The sequence below is a fragment of the Neopelma chrysocephalum genome, unplaced genomic scaffold (assembly GCF_003984885.1).
Source record: "Neopelma chrysocephalum unplaced genomic scaffold, ASM398488v2 Primary Assembly neopelma1_119, whole genome shotgun sequence".
NCBI classification, from domain to species: Eukaryota; Metazoa; Chordata; class Aves; order Passeriformes; family Pipridae; genus Neopelma; species Neopelma chrysocephalum.
In genome coordinates this window covers 7706425-7718501 of record NW_020897781.1, presented here as the reverse complement: position 1 = coordinate 7718501, position 12077 = coordinate 7706425, and the positions used below count along the sequence as shown (strand labels likewise).

General features: G+C 45.7%; 1 long non-coding RNA gene across 3 annotated transcripts in view; it reads right to left on the bottom strand.

Moving 5' to 3' along the window:
- Positions 1 to 9021: 9021 nt before the first annotated feature.
- Positions 9022 to 12077, bottom strand: part of LOC113974310 — a 122660-nt gene continuing 119604 nt past the window's right edge. For all 3 annotated transcript variants that reach the window (XR_003536519.1, XR_003536518.1, XR_003536521.1), the window contains exon 4: positions 9022 to 9720. This is a non-coding gene — a long non-coding RNA (uncharacterized LOC113974310). The remainder of the gene's footprint in view (positions 9721 to 12077) is intronic.

The following is a 12077-nucleotide window of genomic DNA, read 5'->3' as shown; positions in this document are numbered from 1 at the left end:
TTTGTTATTTATAGTGATAATGCTCAATGCCTTGCATTTGCCTGTCATTCCAATGACACAAAGTGAGTCCAAAGCATTCAGTTTGGGCTGGATATACATGATTATGGGTGGATGGGGGGAATGAATTTGGAATAGAATTTGGTTCTAACTCTTTTTGCTCCCAATTTCTAATGAAAAAAAAATTACTTCTGCTCTCCTGAGTGTTGGCCTTTTTCTCTTTACGTCTTACACAAATGCTTAACAGCCAGAATTTTAGGGCAAACCTCGTATACTAATGTGGAGTGTGAAAAAAAAGTTAAACACATGCCTGGATGTTGAAAGGGTCCTAATATGTTAAATAAGAAACTGAAGTAGAACTAGGAATATACTTACTACTCCCAAAGAAACAATTATGTTCAAATTCAGAACACTTTTTTCAATCAATCAATCAATCAAGTAAAAATAAAGCAATGTGGTCAAACCATTAAACCTGTGAGGGAATTAGTTCTCTTTTGAGAGACACTCACTGAACAAACAAGTGAAATCATTAAAAGAATTAAGTTCTGTTTAACTCTTTGCTGGGACTCAAACATAGTCTGAGAGTTTAATATTTGCAACCTGAAACTAAATTTTGATAGAAACTCTACTCTATGTCCTGAGGATTTCTGAGGTTCCTGATTCTTTCCTGTGAACTGCAGCTGTGTTGCCCCAGCCTGGGCAGACGAGCAGCACAATTTGTGGTGGGTTTGTAAACACCCAAAAAGATTAGATACAGCTTGGATTGCCAGCAGGGTCATGTGCAATTTATGGTGCCGTGTTTGCCTGATGGGAACTACGTGAAACTCCGGGAGACTTTCCCTGTGCAGCGATCCCGCAGCGCCGGCCCTGCCGTCGGATCCCGGCACAGCCCAGCCCGGGGAGCTGCAGCTCTCAGCCCGGCACAGCCCTGACTCTGATGTGCTTTGTTTGATCCACTGGAAACTCAGAAATGCCTTTTGTGGTCATTTCCCCACCTGCTCAATTGTTCAGATGTTTTGTTTTGAATGAAAGGCTTTTCTCCCCTCCGAGAAACGCTGCTGGTTAGATCTGCCTGGGTGTGAAAACCAAGCGGGGAGGATTCACAACGAGGATAAACGAGTTAGCAGTCAGTGAAAATAATTGATTCGCACTTACAATAGGGCATATTTAGTTCCAAACCTTCCAAATGGGTGCCACGATTTCACAAAGCAGTGCCAAATTTAACTCTCATTTGTTATAAATTAAAAAAAAATTATTTACTATGGAAATTATTAATATAATAAATAATAATAAATTCCAATAATATTTTCTAGCTAATTAAATGCTAAGAAAGACTATGATCTACATCTGGTTTTTACCTTGTCCTGTCCCTTTGGCTCTTGCCTCTGAGATTCCTGTATCACACATTCCATAGCTATCAAAGCACCTTCCCAGAGTTCAGGGTATTTAATCAGAGGTTTTAGTTAGGTCTCATCATTTCATAAAATTTTCAGAATAAATCCTCTACAAACTCAGGCCGGAGAAAGGCTGGCTCAGCCAGCAGGCCTGGTTTAGATGGGCTCGAGTGCAGACACCTCTGGAAAGGAGGGAGCTTTTGCCAGGAGGCTCTGGGAGGCTCCGGTGCCCATCCCCACACAGACCCAGCGCAGCCCTTGTTTGTTTGCTATAAATACCTCGGGTTTGCCAGTCTATTGCAACAGCAGTTCATTAAGCCTGTGGTAAGGAGCTCACTGATGGTGCCTAGAAATGACAGTCACAGGAATCACAGCCTCCTCCAAGCAACCCAAAAATCCCTGCGATGCCTCCCCTGCCGTGTCCCTGCTCCGGGAGCTCCCCTGGGCTCTGGGGCACGGGGGCTTCGCGAGACGTTTTCTGTGAGCAAAAGGAGGAGCTTTGGTTTGAGAAACGAATGTTACGGTGACACGATGGGAAAATATTTCAGTGCAACATGATGAAACAATTACTTGGCTGCAGTAATTCAGGAAGGGAATCACAAGAACAAGAGAAAGTGCCTGCAGCCGGTTTGCGAAGCAGAAGGAGTGCGGTGGCTCGAGCAGAAACATTGTTTTGCTGATTTCCCCAGCCTCTGCCATCCAGACAACAACTCGGGGGTGGATGTTTCTGGCAGGGATTTGTCACATTTCCCTGAGCCTAGGTGTCCTGAAACAGTAAAACACAGATTCTGTTTTGATTGTTTTTGCACCACCAAAGGCCAGAAAACAAAACAAGAGTGTAACTTATTGAGACACTTGAGCGTGTCTAACACTTCAGTGTACAAGGAGCAGAATAATATCTGTGGGATAACTTGGCACAATGAGATCAGTAGAATTATAAAAAAAAAAGGAGTAATTACCAAGGAGTTTGGTTGCTTGAGGGAATGCAAGCTGGCCCCCAGCCACGAACACTTGGTGCCAACTCTGTGAAGAAACACGACTTCCACGCAGGGCTTGTCTCCTGTTGCTGAGTAATTGATGACCACTCAGGGTGGCAGAAAACATCTTTGTGCTTAAACTTAAGAATAGTGCTGATTGTTGGGTTGAGTCCCCAAATCTGAAGGAATAGAAGAGATGGCAGAAGGCCTTGATGTCTGAGTGCAGCTACTGGGTGCAGTGCCCTTAACCCCTTTCAAAGCAAATTACAGAGCTGCAGAGTTAATGAGTGCAGAACACTGACAGAAATTAGGATGCAAGGGATAAATACTGAGCTTTGGAACAAAAGAGGCAGTTTCTGGTCCTACCTCTTCCACCAGTTTATGATATATCTTTATATTGTCTGTCAGCCCCTCAGTGTAACAGGCTGCACGCAGGTATGTGCAGCTCCAGTTCCAGGTGCAGTTGCCATAGCTGCAGGTGGATCTGCCTGTTACATATTTAGATCCTGATCTTACACACGTGCTTCATTTTGTACATGTAGCTGTAGTGATTTCGGTGGAACTATTATTACTGGAATGAGTAATGATAAATGCATAGATCTGTATTTACATGGATGTATTTACATGGATCTGTATACACATGGATCTGAGATCACGGCGTCCCTGGGAACATTTTTGTGCCTTGCTCAGTTTTACAGCACATGCCCTGGAAAATTCTAAGCACTTTCATTTCGTGTGTTTTCAAATTTGAGAGAGCTACCCAGGCACATGGGCTGATTTGGCTGTCGCTTGCTGTGCAAAAGGAGGTGACAGTGGCTTTGGCATTTTTGCATTTCCCAGGAAGAAAACCACAACCACCACAACACCCGAGAAGTGGGATACAGCTGTGTCCTAACAGCTACTGCTGGGTCCCAATTCAACAAAGTACTGCAGTGTGTGTGCTACCTAGGCAGAAGCAACGCAGTGCTGAACATAAGCTTTAAAGTTTCGGATGTGCCAATTGCTCTGCTGAAACACATCCTTCTAGAGCCTGCAGCTGCCCGGCCCCAGGATTACACTGGGAGGCAGGAGCATAAATACTGGGAAAGAAAACCTGATGGAAAATCTGGATGTCCAGAAAGGTATTGAATGAGATGCACTCCAAACAGGTCCAAAGGAATCCTGATTTCCTCCTGCTGCGCTTTGGGAGCCCATCCAGCTTGTGCTGGCCAGGTCTGGCAACCACTGTCTCAGAGCACGGTGTGATAGGCCCTGGCTGCTGATCAAAGGGCTCTTGAGCAATAACCCACTGCACATCAGCAGGAGCTGCTGCCAAGAACCATGGACTTCTCTGGGCTGGAAGACAACTGATAAAGTAGATGCTGAGAAAAGCAGAGATGCCTGCATTGGGCAACCTGAGTGCGACCAGTGGCTACTGGAAAATGTTATTTTTGTTTTAGCTCTGCAATTGCAGAAGCCTGATTTGCTAAAGGCTCTCTGTTTGTACAGTGCTTGGGTTTAGTTTTTGTTTTTGCAAAGCATTTTATTTAGATGAATACATGCTCCCACTTTATGAGGAAATCCACTACTCCTTGGTAGTTCTTCCTCTGTCAATAACAAATATGGGTTGACTGTGCCTTTCCCCAGAATTAGGGAATTTTTCCTGTGGAGTTTGGCTTGTGAAGGATGGGGAACTCAGAAAAGATGGGAATGATGCCCTGAATCCTCTTGTCATACAGGCCTGTGCTGGTTGTAGGGAATACAGTTCTCCAGCAAGGCTGACAGATTGGAAAGGGAGTGGCAAAAAGGACAAGGAGGCAAACCTCCATGTGTGAAGGGGCCTGAAAAGAAGGAAGTGATACCCCAGAGCACACAGTTCTGGGAATGCTGTTGCAGGCTGTGGCAGTGGTGGGAACCCTTTCCAACAGCCACGCAATGGACTATTTTCCCACTGACCTCATGGTAACGTGAAGTGAAAATTTCACTCCAGTGTTTTCTGCCAAGTCCTTAAAGGCAAAATCTTAGCAAGTGGCTCCTGCTTCTGCATGAATTCACTGGCAGGTGCTCCTCTGCACGAGCCCTGCGAGAGCTTTATGACCAGAGGGACACTGACTATTAAACAGCCATAAGCTTAACGTGGTATTTACTGCAGGACTGTGCCTCTTTATTGCGCAGAGCAGGGAACTCCCTTCTCAGCCCTCCAGGTGGTCCCTCCAGGGCAGGGTTGAGGCACACTGGGAGAAGGGGTGGGGTTGGGTGGGAGAGGCTTTCATTGCTGCCCTACCTGTTCTGGGCATAAATTGAAATGATCAGTCTCTAAGCCCTGCCAATTAGGCATGCTTTACTGGCATGAGAGCCAGGCTGCTGTGATAGGGAGAATGAACGTTCTTCTCTTTTTCAAAAAAGAAGCAAAATCCTGCTTCAGTGCACTGGAGTCCCAGAGCAGGGGCAGAAGGGGACAGCAGGGACTCTCCGGGGTGCCTGACCTTGACCAGACAGGCAGGAGCTGGGTAACATTCTGCAAAACAGAGCAGCCCAGGAACACATCCCTCCTCACATGTTCCTGTGCTCTTCCCAGCAGTGCCTGTGTGCCAGGGAGCCCCTGGAGCAGGGCTGGAGGATGTCTGCAGCCCCCCAAAGCACCCTCTCCTCTGCAATGACTCCACTTCAGCACTTAAGGTACCATCAGATGTGGGGAAACAAAAATAATGGTGACCCTTTCCTAGTCTCCACCTGCCAACTAAGGGCTTGGGAGAGCAAAGTGAGATGCTTTTACAAGACTATGAAACTGCTAATCAAGGCAGTACCTGTGCTCTCAGGTAGTGCCTTCCTAATCTTCGGATCCAGAGGTTCCTACAATGAAGAAGCAAAATGGACCTCTCGGGTCTGTCACTTGTTGGTTTCTGTGGACTGAGAAAAACACTGTTCTGTTTTTCCACACTGCTCCCTCTCTCAGGGTTATCTTGGTTACCATAAAGGCCAGAAATGATGGGATTGGGTTTTTTCCTCAAAGAAAGGTTACCTGTGCAGCATGTGTTTCTGCCTGTGAAAGTACAGCTGTGCTGCTCTGCCACGCAGAAGCACAAGCTGACTTCATCCTCACCTTCATTTGAAGAAGAAGAGGGAGAGCACCACCTCCCAAGACTCTCCTAGTCCTTTCTTATGAACCGTTCCCACCACTCAAACATTTAGTCCCTGCTGCTCCAAACTAAGCGTTTCTGATATCTGCATTTCAGACCTTTGCAACTCTCACTTGCTTCAAAACAGACTTTATTCTGAGAGGGGTTTGTCACTGGCACCTGTGTTTGTGTAAGGTATTTTTAGGAATTGAAGAGGACAAATGGAAAAATTAATTGTCCATGTAAAAAACATTTCATAAAGTTCTGCCTTTTAGTTCCTGATGTCCTGGCAACTACAATCAACTCGGCTTTCTGCATCTACAGCTTGTCAGGATCCACAGTTGTCTGCACTTAACTCACCCTCAGACACTTTTCTGGGGCAGAAAAGCTCCTTTACAAACACAGCACCGGGTCCTTCACTCCTCCACCTGCCGCTGTGTCTTGAGGGGAGAAGGGAGGGAAGGGTGACCTCTGAATAAACACCTCTCTCAGCTCATTTGTGCTCTCCTCCAGCCTCCCTGCAAGGATTAAACATTAGCTGGGGACCTCACCAGGGCTTTGGCCCCACTGCTGAGCCGAGTAGAGCCGGTGGGAGCTGGCAGTGCAGGAGGGCACTGCCTGGCTCTGTGCTGAAGGCTGAGCCCAGATGGTTCCTTGCAGCCCCTGCTGCAAAGCAAAGCCCTGAATCTGCCATTGCTGCAAACTTCCTTGGGGACCTTGGGCTGGTCACTTCACCTTTCTTTGCTTCAGTTCTTTTATCCACACGCAGACACTTCCTGGCTGTGTCTCAGGTATTATTTGTTTAAAGAAATGTGAAATGTGAGGTATGAGACCTTGACAATGCCATAGAGTAGTTATGTAAAGTTTATATTGAAAGTTAAAAGTATTAATTAATTAAGCAGGGAAAGTCTTCTGGTGAAAATGACTGGAAGCACAACTGTCCCTCATTCCAAGCACTTCCCAGACAGTAATTTGACCACACAGAGTTTGGCTCATTATATATGTAAAATAGACAGATGCTATTAGAAAGTAATTTTTTTCCCCAGTGAGTAGAGAAGCCTGTCCCTCACCCTCACGAGGAAATTCTCCGCGGGGGCCATATTTTTATCCTGTCTCATAACCCAGAGGTATTTAAAATCACCCTCAGAATTGAATAGCATCTTCCTTCCTCTCCCCTGAAACTGAGCTCTGCCTTCACTGAATTGCACTGAGTCCTCAGCACTACCTGTCAGAGTCCCTTCCCTTTGACAGTTTGGAATTCCTGGTGTTGGTGGGTACTGTCCCAGATTTATTCAGTGTGTAATTACATGTTCTTCAGGGACACCACGCCATGATAATAAACCTCCACGTGATCAGGCCGGACTCGTCAGTCAGCATGGAAAAGGACTGAGGGGAATTCATAAAAGCACCTTTAAGAGTCTGATGGAAATGTCCAAAGAAAAGAGAAATTAGCGTGTTTTGGACTGTTTAGGATTTTGCAGAGCAGAAGATGAATTGGCACCACTGGATGTCCATGGGTGGCCCATCACATCCCTCTGAGTCATCCCACTGATTCCGTGGGAGCAGGAGCAGCACGGTGGGATCAGGTTTAGTGACTTACTCGTGTGAGTAACAGCCAGGGAGGGGAATTTCCCTTGAGCAGTGCCAGGGTACCAGTGGCAAATGCCGGAGAAATAAACGTTCTAGGCAAAACTCAAAATCACATTTTTGTGTGTTATTATTTTCACTTCTCTACTTCTCTCTTTAGGAGTTTTATTTTTTCAGATGAAATGCTAAAAACGTGTCTCCAGCAGCTCCATCAGAAGCCTGTGTGTGCCCCAGTCTGATGATCTGAGACATCTGGCTCTCACACTTGGGGCCTTCCCGCACGGCAGAAATTGCCCCGGGAAGAGAATGCACATTTTCAACATCCAAGTGAAACAGAAATGACCAAATAGTTCCTGGTGCACAAGCCAATTTCCAAGGCCAAATCCTCAGCTCTCTCTAAGTCCAGGGGAAAGGTCATTGCAAATCAGGAAGAAAATTACTGAGTTACCAGCATTGCAGCAACAGAATAAACTCTCCCCAAGGGACTGACTGTGACAGTGGGATGTCACCCCCGGCTACTGGCAGCAGTCCCCTCGTCATTACCCTCATTAAGGTGGTCACCTCCAAACCAAACAAGTGCACACTTCAGTCAGGAACATAAAAGACTTCAATTAGATTTATATAAGAGCATTGCAAAATATTAGATGATGAATGCTGCCCCCAAACAAGAGCAGGAAGATTCATTGCCCTACAAGGTTTGTCTCTGCAACAGGCACAGCCTGGCTATTTTGGGGAAATTACACCTTGCCTGGTGACAACACTCGCTCTGTGCAAGAGGAGAGGGGGTACTGCTGGCACGCTCTGTCTGAATCTGCCAGCAAGGCTGAGGTTGGCACTTCACTGCATGAATCACCAGCTCCTGAAATTTAAAAGCGTGCATATGCAAATCACTAATTAACCGCATTAGCATAGTCAGTTACCCAAAGTGTAATCTCAGTCGTATCTCTGAGTGAGGCAGGAGATCCCACACCCATGGGCAGGTTTGCATTTGGGAGCGTGGTTTCCCGAGAGCTGCGTCCAGAAGCTGGTCTCAAAACCAATTTTTACTCGTGTAGTTGCAGGAAGGAAAAGAGGAGTGAGAGTTTGTTGAGGGGCTTCCTCTCCTGAGGAGTACTGGGGAACTGTGCAAAACCAGGAGCTGGTGGGGACAGCTGGGGGACAGCTGAGAGGGATGCCAAGCCAGGCATGATCTCCTTTACTGCCCATCCTTGAGGCTCTGTCAACCCAAACAATGTGGATTTCCCCCCATTAGGAAATATTCTGACTTAGGAAAAGACCATGTGCCAGATTTTGACTTTATTTACATTGAATTACCTGAGATTAGGATCTGAAACTAGAAACTTTCTTTATACAGTTACAAATAGCTATATTATGCAGTTTTAAGGGGTTAAGAAAAGGAGGAAATCATAACCACAGAAGTCATAAAGGCAACTTATCCCAAGCCAAATAGTTTTGTTCCTAATGCAGGGCTTTAATTATAACATGTCATATAATGATGACATAGTGCTATAATAGGCAAATATAATGCATTAATCTGATATTATATTCTGGCTTTAACAATAGGTGCAGTGAACCAGCCTTAGTGGATAACTCATTTAGAACCTATCTGCACACTCCACCTAGATACTTATCTGCCTCTTTAATTAAGTGGAGGGAAACTTCTTGAGGCCATACCCATAAAGCCAGTCTCTGATGATAGCAGAGTTACTGGAAGCCTTTGGTAATCGTTTACACCCACGTTTTGTGGTTAGCTTCCAACTTTGGCTCTTTCCTTCTCACTTTGGAACCACCTATTTATCCCCCAGCGTAAATCCCCTGCTGTTCTTGTACCAAAAGGGGCACAAAGGACCTCAGGGTTTGTTTGAGCGACACGTCAGCTCGGTGTCATTGGCCTCCTCAGGACTGAGCCAGGCTCCCTAATTGCAGCCCTGAAAAAACAGCTTTGGCAAATCTTTCACTTACCAGTGCTCTGCTTGAAACGGGAGCAGCAGGGTCCAGGCAGTGCCACCTCTCTGGAACACGAGTTCCCAGGCTGTCCTTGGAGACATGGCAGCTTCAGGGGGAGCAGGACAGGGTCCCTGGGGTAAAATCACCTCTCATGATTCTGTGGGTCCTGTGTAGCTTTGTGTACATGGCAAAACACCCCTTTTGGCTTCTTCAAACACAAAGAGTTGGGAGGATTTGCACACAATGAGAAAAACGAAACTTTAACTAATATATTCACTTGGAGAAGGTGGTTCCCGAGTTGTGGGGTTTGCTCTCTGCTTGGGGTTTGTGAGAGGAATATCCTGCTCTGAGGCTGGAAGATACAGAAGTCATAAAGCCCCAGCATGGCAATGGCACAGGGACAGCAATCTTGAGGCCATGAGGTGACAGGAGTGTCCAACCAGCCCTGCAGCAGCACAGAGGAGCTGCCCCGAGGTCCCTGGGCTCCGGCTCAGCCCAGCAAAGCACACGGTGTGAGCACAACCAAAATGGCTCCACCAGCCTGCTGCCTCCTGCTCCCTTTCCTCTCCTTGATGGTCTCACTTCCGTACTCTCCTCCAGTCTTTTCCAGTGTGAAAGGTTCTGCTAATGACCTTTGAACAGACCACGTTGAGAATGTCACTGCAGAGCTTCTTAATCTTACGGTGGCGCCTGGATAATATGGTGATGGGCACTGAAATGCTGAAAAACAGACAGACAGATAGTGAGATAAGATTAGATATGGAAGTAATTTAGGCAGTCATCATACAGAGCAGCTGACATAAGTTCATTTGTAAAGCCAACTGCTAAAATTGCTTTAGAAGTCCTTACATTTTAATTCTGTTGAAAGGCAGACCTTTGATCTGAATTGTTTTGGTGGCATGTGCATTATTTGAATGGAACCTCACCTGGCCAGGTAATACCAGCCCGGCCATTCCTGGCATACTATTGCCATAGGAGAACAGTGTACATGCAAATCCAGCCCTACCAATAGCTTGGGGCAGGCAGATAACTGAGCATCATGGAGCAGACACAGACTGGAGGCATGAGCACCACTTTATGCTGATATGTAGAATGAATCATGGCTAATAAAAGGCTCAAACAACCATATATATGACTAAACGTAACCCCCAAACACTTTTAAATTAAGCATGATCAGAAAATAAAAGGAGAAAAATAAATATAATTGTTATTGGTGCTCTTTTTCATTAATATTTATTAAATTACACTGGGGGAGATGGAGGAGGAAGGGGAATAAAACAGACCTCTCTGATTCACTATTGTTTATTGCCACTTTTATATTCCAGCTCTCAGGTATTAGGAAAACACTGGGATGTTTGTACTGCATTTATTGCAGGGGAAATGATTTACATTCACACGTTATGTTTTTGTAATTTGACATTAAAAAATTTTCAAAGACACTTCCTAGGGCAGTTTATTTTTGAAGTGGGTTGTTTGTTTTCACCCTAAATCCGAGCCACGGCAGTATTCCCAGCTGTAGAAAGGGCACGAGAGTCAACCTAAAAGTGTGGAGTTGGTTGGTCCCTGTGTTCCTCTGAGGGGCATTTCCCAGCACAGATACTTTGCAGCACTCAGTCCTACTAAAGCAAAAGCTGCCAAATGCACAGATGAACCACAGATAAATCGTTGCATGTCTTAATTAGCGATGGCTGAACTCTCAGAAGATTCTGTGGTTGAATTAGAATAAGCATTCAGAAAGTTCAAATGTTAATCCAAGCCTCTCTAGGTTATACTGGTGGAAGTCCCTCTCCAGAGCTGGTTCATTCCATTTTTAATATGTCCTGGTTGAAGCTGGGCCTAAACCACTGCACAAACAGCAGCTGGCACGAGAAGCAGCTCCTTGGTGCCCACCCGAAGTCAGTAATTGCAGGTGTGAGCAGCAGAGTCCTTCCCACAGTCTTGTATCCTCCTGTGACACTTTGGCATATCCATCCTGGGCTCTAAGGCTGAAAGGCTTGGATTAATCTACTGAGCTGTTAGAATCTGTGTTTCCTTAACATTTGGGGAGCTCAATCTCTTTTTGAAGGCACCTGAGTCTGTCCAGTGACTGCAATGAAGAAGCCAGACTCCTAATTTGAGCATCTCGTTGATGTGCCTGCACGTTGGAAGGCTCAGGGTCCAGCTGCCTTGTGAAATGCCTGATGTTACAGTGACCTGGCCCCCACAGCTGCTCCATTATGGGATATATCCAGGTGGTTTTCCTGCCCCTATGTGTGCTATAATGGACTGTAACAGAGCAAACATTTCTCTGAACAAAAATGTCCATGTACAACATTCCTACAGCCCAGTTCCCCACTGTGCAGTCAGAGCCATGGGCTCACAGCAAGTCCACAGGGTTGTCTGTACAGTGCTGCCAAGCACATCTGGAACCTCCAGCTCTCAGCCCGTGGCTGAAGGGCAGTGCAGGACGAGGCCAGTAGCTACAAGAACTGTACTAATATGCCCAAGTCTGCATGAGCAAACACTGGCTTTGTTATGCGTGGATTTGACATCTGCAAAGAGTTGTCCAGCTTGGGAATAAATGGAGTAAGTGTGTTTTTCCCTGGAGCTCTGCATGCCAAATATGTGCTAATCAAGCACAAAAGAATGCCACTGGCTGAGGCAACCATTTAAAAATAGGCACCTAAAAGTATTACGTAGTAAAGTGCTAAAGAACATAGTTTTAATTTCAATTTTCAAAATTGCCAGGCAGCAGGCAGCTCCTGTTTGTTTGGTTTCGGGTTTGGGGATTTTTTTGTGAGAATCAACCACTCACACATTTCCGTTTAGGTTTTGGAACACGATTTTATATTCCTGTTTTTTGAGGAACATTGGCCAAATCACTGGCTGTTGACTGGAATCTTTATCAGGGAATCTGTAACTGAACATTCCAGGTCAAGATGCACAGAAACCAAAACTGGGCAGAAACTTGTATGGTGTGGTGGCAGTTACACTGGAAGAAGTAACACAGATTAAAAAAAACCCAGTTTCATTAAAAAACCAAGTTCAGGAGAAGGGGCAGAAATGTACTTTTGTGAACCTGCAATGTGTACTTTTGT